Raw genomic sequence first — 9,761 nt, 5'->3', positions numbered from 1 at the left:
TTTCTGGAATTGCACTTACACAACTGTGAAATCAATAAAGAGATCATACAATGCTCAAAGCAGTACTGCATGCATAAAGGAAATTATATGTGCATAAAATACCAACAGAATTCCAAACCTATTTGGCTATTGGGCAAACAGAATCCTGAACTATATCGTCCTTTTTGTCATTGTGGAGGTTGATGTTCTCTCCCATCCTTGATAAATCCTAGTGTCTAATGCTCTACCCTACCCTTTGAAACTGTACAGGACAGACACTGTGTATCAGATGTTGTTTCTGTTGTAGCTCATGTTAAAGATAGCAATCTTGCATGCCTGCACTCACTAGTAGTTAGACTGCATGCTGCTCTAGGAGTTTTAGACTTTATGCTTCCTGTTTGTTTACACCCTCTCTCTTCATAAGTCATGTAGGAATTCTTTGTCTTCTCTGATTTTATCTCAATATTAATTGTTCTCTCTATCCATGAAGCATGCTTTTGCATTCTCTCTCTGTCTGCATAAGAAGCTCCCATCTTCCTGAAACCATGTAGATTTTCTTTCTTCTTCATATTATCTCAGGAACCTGAACCTGTGTTTGATTATGCACGTGATGCAAATAAAACTACTTTTCATATATTTTTAGAGAAGATTGAGTTTTGATTCTTTTGTCTGCTAGACATATGTGTTGGGGCAATATGGCTGGCTTCTGTTTTAAATTCTGCAGTAGTTCATTTAAATTCTATTAGAATGGCCACTCTCTCATATTTTAAAGACTGACAGGTCAGTTATTCTGGAGGGATCTCACTGCAGGCAAAGTCCACTCCTGTTTGCCATGTGGGGACTAGGGACAAAGGGCAATAAAAGACATGCAATAAAATTTCAATTCCATTAGCAATAAAAAAGTAACTTCCCTTGAGACCCCATTTGTCCCCATTTGTCCACTTCTTTCATGCAGTAAATGCTCCTTTCTTAAGTAAAGAACATCAAGGAATGAACATTAAGGGGGCTGGTTATCCATAACTTCCTTGTCAAATTTAGCTCTGTTTCATCATTTTGTGGTTTCCTACTTCATTTTGGAAATTCATATTCTATAGATTATTCTGTTAGGGTGCTGTATAGTGGGTAATGGCATAGTGCATGGACATGTGCCCAAGAACTTTTTTTAAAAATGCACATGACAGAGTTTATCCATGTCAACATTTAAACCTACCAGTTTTTCACATGTACCAGAAGCAAGTTATTTGTAAAGTTGATTGGTCTGGCTTGCCCATTAAAGACTAAGAGGCTTATCACACTAGGTTCTCCTTCTGCTAAATTGTGCTGTTTTCAAAGGTGCAATGCAATCAAGGGTGGTCTCTTCCATATCTCATGTTTGGTATCTTCTTGGCATTGCATATTTCTTTTGTACTAAAAACCTTAATGCACACAGCATTTGGCACTGCCCACCCAGTGCTACAACTTTTCTGAGTTTGGCATACAGGTACACAGATCCTCCTGCCCCAAGATATAAGAAGATTATTGCACAGTGAAGTCCAGCAGAGATAGATGTGAGATCTAAAACTCAAAGATTGACCCTATCGCGTTGCTCCATGGCTGGGCAGGAGGTAGCCTGTATGCACCTAGGCTTCTCCGAGCTTCTCCCGCAGCTTTTCAAAAATGGAATTTATTAGTCTAAGCTAATAAATGACAGGTGGAAGTCAGTGGCCATTGATCTCTCTATCTGTCCCCATACACCTATTAGTATGTCTGAAGGAAGAAACACCCAGCTAGAGACATGGGAAATAAATTATTTTATTAAACTATGGCGCGTTACAGACCGCCCAGAAGGGGCAGTCTCGCGCCGCTGCCGGTTGTAGCATCCGGGAACCGCAGCAGCCAAACGGCACAGTTCCCGGATGCTGCAAAGAAGGAGTGCGAAAATCGTGCTCCTTCCTGTGCCCGGAAGAGACGCCACAAGTGCCGAAGCGCGCACTCGCGGCATCATTTCTGGAGCACAACGTGCGGATGCAGCGCGTCAGCTACATCAAGATGGTGGTGGCCGTGTGGAACAGCTGCCGCCATTTCATATGGACTCAGTCCGTGCTAGGGTTAGGGGCATCTGGAAGAGACGCCCCTTTCTAACCCTAGCACGGACTGAGTCCGTCCTAGGGTGCCCGTCTGTAACAGGCCTATAAGACTATTTTACTTTTCCTTACATTACCAAGTGAGAGTAACTGAGAGAAAGAGAGAGAGAGAGAATGGGACCACCATTACTGCACCCTAGCAGAAAAAAGAAGTGGGGGCAGAGGAGTGAGCAGAATTTTAGCTTCTGGCAAGTCACAGGAAAAGTATAGTGGAATTTAACTTTCAAATTGTAAATCATAGCAGGGTAGTTGTGGGAAAGTAGGTCATTAATGAATTTTTTGTGTCAATCAAAATAACATTTTAAGGATGGTCTGAGACAGGAGAAAACAGCACATCTGTGCCATATGTGGGTTCACCATACATAGACTTAAGGTCACGTGCTCTGCAAACCCCAGCACATTTAATGGCACATGTGCCTGTGGCACATGCTGTCATAGAAAACAATGAGGCTTGAGGTCCCGTGTTTTTCCCTTATGTGGGGTGGGTGGGTCTGGAAGAGATCCCTCGCATATATGAAGGGTGCACTTTAATAAGATAGCAATGGCGTCATGCAGTAAGCCTCAACCGAATCCGGCTTTAGTTCTGATTTATCTGCTTTGTGTGATAAGGCTCTAAGTCAGTATTTCACAAATGCCGGTACTCCAGATGTTTTTGACTTCAACTCCCAGATTGTTGTCTGGCCAACAATCAAGAATTCTGAAGTCCAAAACATTTGGAGGACCAAAGGTTGGGAAACATTGTTCTAAGCCATTTAATATACTTTATAAAATAACAGGGATAGCTCACAATGAATTGTTGCTAGAAAAAAAAAATCATCCCCTCCTCCCAGGTTCGATGAGGACTACAGCTAAGCTCACAGGGCAGCCTGAGAGAGGTGGCAGGTGATGTCATTGTTCCTGCTAACCAGGAAGACTCTGCACTCTTCATCTGAAAACCCTGGCCCCAATACATAACTGGAGTTATTCAATATTATCATTTTTGTCTATTAAATTTCATAGTCAGGAAAGTCTAATTGACAAAACAAGCCTGAGTACACATACTTTAGACTCACAGAATACATATTAGTTCTGTAATACAAGTCCTAACCTTTTACTATAGAATCAGCTGTTTCTTTTCCAAAGTCTCCCTACGACACATCTTAGGACAACAGAACTATCTATCCTTGTGGTGTGATCCATTCTACAGCCTGGAGCAAAAGGGCTTAAAATTTCTGTTGGGGTGAGGCCAAAATTCTTTCTTTTTCTAAATGAAGTTAGCATTGCATTGTTAGAATCCACATGGAATCAACTTACTGCCAACATTTTGAACTCATGAATTTGAATGATAGCTCAATTTAGTGTTATTTATTGAGTGATGATTCAGAAAGTGAAATATATAGCTGAGCATATTCAGATTTATTTATTACATTCTTTCAGGGTGGAATTTATCTACATTTCTCAGACAGCCTTCCATTCAATCACTGACCGCTCTCAGCACTGCTTAGCTCTAGCAAAATTGTTGTATCATATCATTTTCAAAAAAAAGTAGCTGTGGCGGGTTACAGACCACCCATTTGGGGCGGGCTGTACCCGCCCCTTTCCCCGGAGTATCGGGGCTTCAGCTGCCAGAACGGCAGCCGCTGAGGCCCCGATCCGCTGCTTTTCAGACTGCGGGGACGCAGCAAAAGGCCCCTTCCCCGCAGCCTGGAAAGGGGTGTCCTTGGGGCTTCAAGCCCCAAGGACACCCCGTGGCGGCGGGGAGGAGGAGAAAGGGGCCGCTTGGCCCCTTTCTCCCTTGCTTCGTTGGGCGCAGCCGTCTGAAGGCTGTGCCCAGTGACGCAAAGCGGCGCCGCAAACCAGGAAGGAGCTCTGAAATGGAGCTCCTTCCTGGTCCACGCAAAGGACACACTAAGCGCCCTGGCACGGACCGACGATGTCACGTCCGTGCCGCCCCGTATAGAGGCGGCGCGGTCGTGTCGGCGTCATGGTGGCCCCCATGTGGAAGAGGAGCCGCCATTTTGTACGGACTCAGTCCGTACTAGGGTTAGGGGGGTGCGGAAGTCCGTAACCCTAGTACGGACTGACTCTGTACTTTAGTGGCGGTCTGTAACCCGTCTGTGTTACTCTCTTCCAGCATAAAAAGGAGAAGGGGAGGGTAGAACAAAATAAATGTGACAACAGTTTTAAGAGTACAGTAATTGGTTTTTATTTTAGCATGAACTCTCATGGATATAAGCCCACTTCTTCTAATGCAGTACTGATAGATATTAAGGCCTCAGGTATAAGACATATTTCTACAGTTGTAGAAGTTTTCATACCTAAGCTTGTGAAATAGAATATGTGAATATAAATCAGTCCTGCTGATTCTAATCTTCCCTTATTTAAGGACTGTCCTTGTTTAAGGACTATGACCTATAAATCTCTTACTCTATGTCCAGGAAGGGTGAAATATTCTGCAACCGATTTTGGGGTATTGTCATTTCTAATGTCAGATTTGTGTCCTTTAATCTTCTTCCATATAGACCAGTGATTCCCACACTTTAGATCTCCAGGTGTTTTGGACTTCAGTTCCCAGCAGCCCCAGCCAACTTGATGAACAGTCAGGAATTCTGAGAGCTGAAGTCCAAAATATTTGGAGGACCAAATTTCGGGAACCACTAATATAGCAGCTTATCCCATTCATAAATAAGCTGGCTTACATCTTCTGGCTTGCATTCAGGATCCGGGATGCCCCTGAATGTTATCATAACTAAATTGCTGCTTATCTAGCTGAGATGCCACTGCTGGGATGCGTCCCAGGTCGAAGCCTCACTCAGCCAGCACTTTTTAGAAGTCGGGGAGTTTTCGACTTCAAAAATTGGCTGGCTGAGCAATGCTTCAACCCAGGATGCATCTGGGTGGCAATATTCTGGCTAGGTTGGTGGCAATTTAGGTATGATAACATCCAGAGGATCCAGAATTGAAGCTGGAAGAGGTAAGCCAGATTATTTGTTATTGGGATAAGCTCCATACACCATCCTGCTTGTCCAGTGAAGACTGTAGAGGGGCATTGTTGGCATACATCACATTGGAAGAAGAACAAGTAAATGCACCTCTGATCTGGGTGATATTATTGGTCATTGCTCCCAGAGTAGATGTGGCAGAGTTGGCATTCAAGTTTGTGGAAGGGACTTGTCTCTGTATTACCATCCATATTATGTACCCTCCTCTCCATTGATACCCCCTTGTTCGTGAGGGGAGAGGCTTGCGTACCCTAATGAAATTGTGAGCTTGCTGGCGGTGGTATAATGCCACCGGTAGGGCCTCCCATGACAAGAAGGTCACAACTGAAGGGTCTGACCAAGAGCACCAAAGGGCAGGAGGGGCTCTCTAGCCTTATGGCAAACCATCCTAGGAAAAGGAAACTCTACCCAAACCTGGGCAATGGTGCTCATCTAACCTTGTAAGGTCAACCATCTAAGAGAAGGAAACTCTAATCAAACCTACGACCTGAGGGCCTTGCTGCCACCATCCATGCTTGTCAAGGCCTCAGCAGATGAACCTCTGGTTTAAGGGTAAGGCCAGTTTTCTGGATGCTGAGCCCCACAAGAAAAAGCCATTGCACGGCTCGAAGGAACAGGATCCTCCAACTTCCAAAAAAGTCCTGTAGCGATAGGCAAAGGATGAATGGCAGGTGTAAAGATGCACTGGAAGCCGCCAGACCCAACCCTGCATGCAAGCGGTTCAGGACTTTGGTCGCTTGAGACTGACCATGATGATGACAGTCTTGTTCGGCAGCATCCTTAATGACCAAGCAGCCTTTTTAAGGAGAGCACTGTTTGCTCCATATGGAGAGGGGCCTAGAAAGGTGGGCCTAACGAAAGCTCATCCCATATACACATTTGGCTAGCCCTTGCCAACGGGCATCTTCTGATGTGGTCAAACAAAACAAGAACAAAGGCCACACACCAGCCTCCAAAGATGCAAAGAGACTAACGCTTGCATGCTGGAACATCAGAACCATGCAAGATTCTGCAACATAGTGGACGTCCTGAGCGTTCGTTCTTCTCTAATAGCCCATGAACTGTCATGACTTAACATTGACATTGCTGCTCTTAGTTGAAGTTCGTCTCACGAGGAAGGCAGCCTTAAAGATACTGTGCCGGCTACACACTCTACTGGTCTGGCAAACCCAAACTGAAAAACATCTTTCAGTGGTAGGCTTTATGACCAAAAACTCATTGCCACTCCAAACTCAAAACCTTGGCAACGACACTCTGATCGCATTATCTCCTTACACCTCCCACATGTTGTTCTCTTCAGTATATAATGCCCAACTATGCAAGCCGACCCTGTGGAGAGGACAAATTCTACCTCAGACCTACGCCACCATATACAAAAAGTCCCTGCAGAAGACAAAATCATTATACTTGATGACTTCATGAGACAGAGTGGGAAAGAACTTTGAAGCTGCAAAGGTGTTTAGTAGGCAAGCATGGTGTGGAAAGTGTAATGATAATGGATGCTTCCTGCTAGAGTTTTGTGCAGAACAGCAGTCTACTTACAAACACCATCTTCAGCAGAAAATAGCTTGAGGACAACCTGGAGCATCCCCGATCCAAACACTGGCACCTCATTGACTATATCCTAGTGCGCCAGAGAAATATTTGCGATGTCTGTCATACCCGAGTGATGCCCAGTGCAGAATGTCAAACAGATCATTGCCTCCTAAGATGGTAAACTAATCTTCATTTTAAGTTTAACCTAAGAGGGTGGCATCCTAAAGAGGAGACTCCAAGTCAACAATCTTCAACAAGCTGCCATGAGAGACAACTTCCAGGTAAATTTGCATGCAACAAACTTGAAGCCCATCCTGTAGACCTCTTCTCCTACAGCGCTTTAACACAACATATCAAAAACAGCTCCCGCAGTCTGCGGAAGAATCCTAGGATTTTCCCTCAAGAAAAATCAAGACTGGTTTGATGAAAACAACCAAGAGATCCAGGAGGTGTTGGCAAAAAGAAACTGCTCACCAGTCACACCTCACCCAGCCATCTTGCCATGTAAAAAAGCAGCCTTTCACCTCATGTAATCACTCCAACAAATCTCCGAGACATTCAGAACAAGTGGTGGATCAATTTAGCAGAAAAGACCAACGTTGTCAGATCGCTGGGTGATTACAGAGGATTCTACAAAGCTCTAAAGCAGTGTTTTGGACCTACATATCAGGTCCAAAGCTCCCTATACAGTACAGATGGTCAAACATCTAATCACAATAAAGCTTCCATTCTGAATCAATGGGCTGAACATTTCCAAGCCTCTTTAGTGCCAACGCGAGTACTCCAAGACTCAGCTATTCAACATATGACACACAACCGATTAAAAATGAATTGGACACAGCTCTCACTTTGGAAGAGACCCTTAGGCCACACGACAGATTGAAAATGGCAAGGCAGCTGGAATTGATGGAATTCCACCTGAAGCTTGGAAACATGGAGGTCATGTACTCCATGCTAAACTCCACAAGCTCCTTGTGAGTTGCTGGGAAAAGTGTGAACTGCTATCAGATCTCTGAGATGCAGTCATTCATCACACTGTATAAGAAAAAGGAGCCAAAATCCGATTGCTCAAACTATCGAGGTATAACACTGCTCTCCATCGCTGGAAAAATCCTTGCAAGGATACTCCTGACCAGATTAGTTTCTGCTATTGCAGAACTTCTCCGTTAAAGCCAATGCGGCTTGAGCTAATAGAGCACTACAGATATGGTATTTGTCCTTAGACAAACTGCAAGAGAAATGTAAAGAGCAGAACAAGGACTCTATGGCGGGTTATAGACCGCCCATTGGGGCGTCTGCACCCGCCCCTTTCCCCGGTGTATTGGGGCCTCAGCGTGCAGAGCGGCAGCTGCTGAGGCCCCATCCGCTGCTTTTCAGGTCTGCGGGGAGCAGCAAAATGCCGCTTCCCCGCAGCCTGAAAAGGGGTGTCCCTGGGCTTCAAGCCCCAAGGACACCCCGCGGCGGCGGGGAGAAGGAGAAAGGGCCGCTTGGCCCCTTCTCTTTTAGTCCGGCTGGCGCAGCCAGCTGAGGTCTGCACCCAGTGGACTAAACCAGGAAGGAGCTCTGAAACAGAGCTCCTTCCTGCTCCATGTTCAGGGCGCACTAAGCGCCCTGGCACGGAGCAAGGACTAACGTCCACGCCGCCCGTCTAGAGGCGGCATGGTCGTGACGTCCTCACGGCGGCGGCCGTATGGAAGGGCCGCCGCCGTTTAGTGCATGACGAGAACGCACTAGGGTTAGGGGCGGTGCGTAAGCACCCCCCTTTTGAACCCTAGTGCATGCTCATCACGCACTAAGGCCGGTCTGTAACGGCCTATGTAACATTTGTCAACCTCACCAAAGCCTTCGACACTGTGAGTAGAAAAGGTTTGTGGCAGATCCTGGAACAACTAGGATGCCCCCCCCCCCCAAATCCTCAAAATGATTATCCTGCTACATGAAGGCCAGCAAGGTCAAGTCAGATATGGCGACGCTGTCTCACACTAATGGTTTGAAACAAGGTTGTGTTCTCACTCCAACTCTATTTACAATCTTCTTCAGCATGATGCTCCAAAGGGCTACGGCAGATCTCGAAGAAGAAGACGGCATCTATCTACGCTACCGTACTGATGGTAGCCTGTTTAACCTAAGCCGTCTGAGGGCTCGCACTAAGACTCTGAACTATCTAGTCCGTGAGCTGCTTTTTGCTGACAATGCTGCCCTCGTTGCCCATACGGAACAGCTCTCTGCCCTAACATATGTTTTGCTACTACTACTGCTCTTTGGGCTGGAAGTCAGTCTGAAGAAAATGGAAGTTCTCTACCAACCAGCACCTCAGGAAGAACACTACCATCCCCCCTCACTGTAGGCAAATCTGTGCTTAAGTCCGTTCAACAGTTCACCTAGCTGGGAAGCATCATCTCCTAAGACACCAAGATTGATAAAAGAGATCGATCACAGACTAGCAAAGGCATATAGTGCATTCGGAACGCTTCACAAAAGAGTCTGGAGTAAGCAAAGGCAAAGCACAAAATCAGTGTGTACTGTCTATTCCCTTCATGGGTTCTAAAACATGGGTCACATATCGCCAACACCTACGACTCCTCGAACGCTTTCACCGCGCTGTTTATGCACAATTCTAAAATATACACTGGACTGACTATGTGACAAATGTTGCTGTCCTTGAGCAAGCAGGGATCACTAGCATTGGGCCATGCTATTGAGGAGCGCAGCTGCATTGGGCAGGACATGTTTCTAGGCTGATGAAGGACCATCGCCCTCCCAAAAATAGTATGCTACAGTGAACTCGCCCAGGTCAGCATAAGCGGGGTGCCCCAAAGAAGAAATACAAGGACTCCTGAAACAACATCTCAGGCTCGGCCCAAATTGATCATCAACAATGGTCCACCCTGGCCTTGCATCGGGAGGCATGGAGACACACTATCCATGATGCTGCCGCCTTTTCCGAAAGCTCACACGAACCGAGCGTCTCGAAGAGAAACACCAACGCAGAAAGAACACAACCCGGAAACATCCACCCAAGGAGACTTTCTGCTGTGCCTTCTGTAACCGGACTTGTTTATCTCGGATTGCCTTTTAGTCATCAACGCGCTTGTAGAAAGCACAGGATGAGTCCTTCCTGAATCTTCTCGTTCACAAACTA

Source organism: Sceloporus undulatus, chromosome 3, assembly GCF_019175285.1.
Source record: "Sceloporus undulatus isolate JIND9_A2432 ecotype Alabama chromosome 3, SceUnd_v1.1, whole genome shotgun sequence".
NCBI lineage: Eukaryota > Metazoa > Chordata > Lepidosauria > Squamata > Phrynosomatidae > Sceloporus > Sceloporus undulatus.
Note: the sequence above shows the minus strand (reverse complement) of the source record.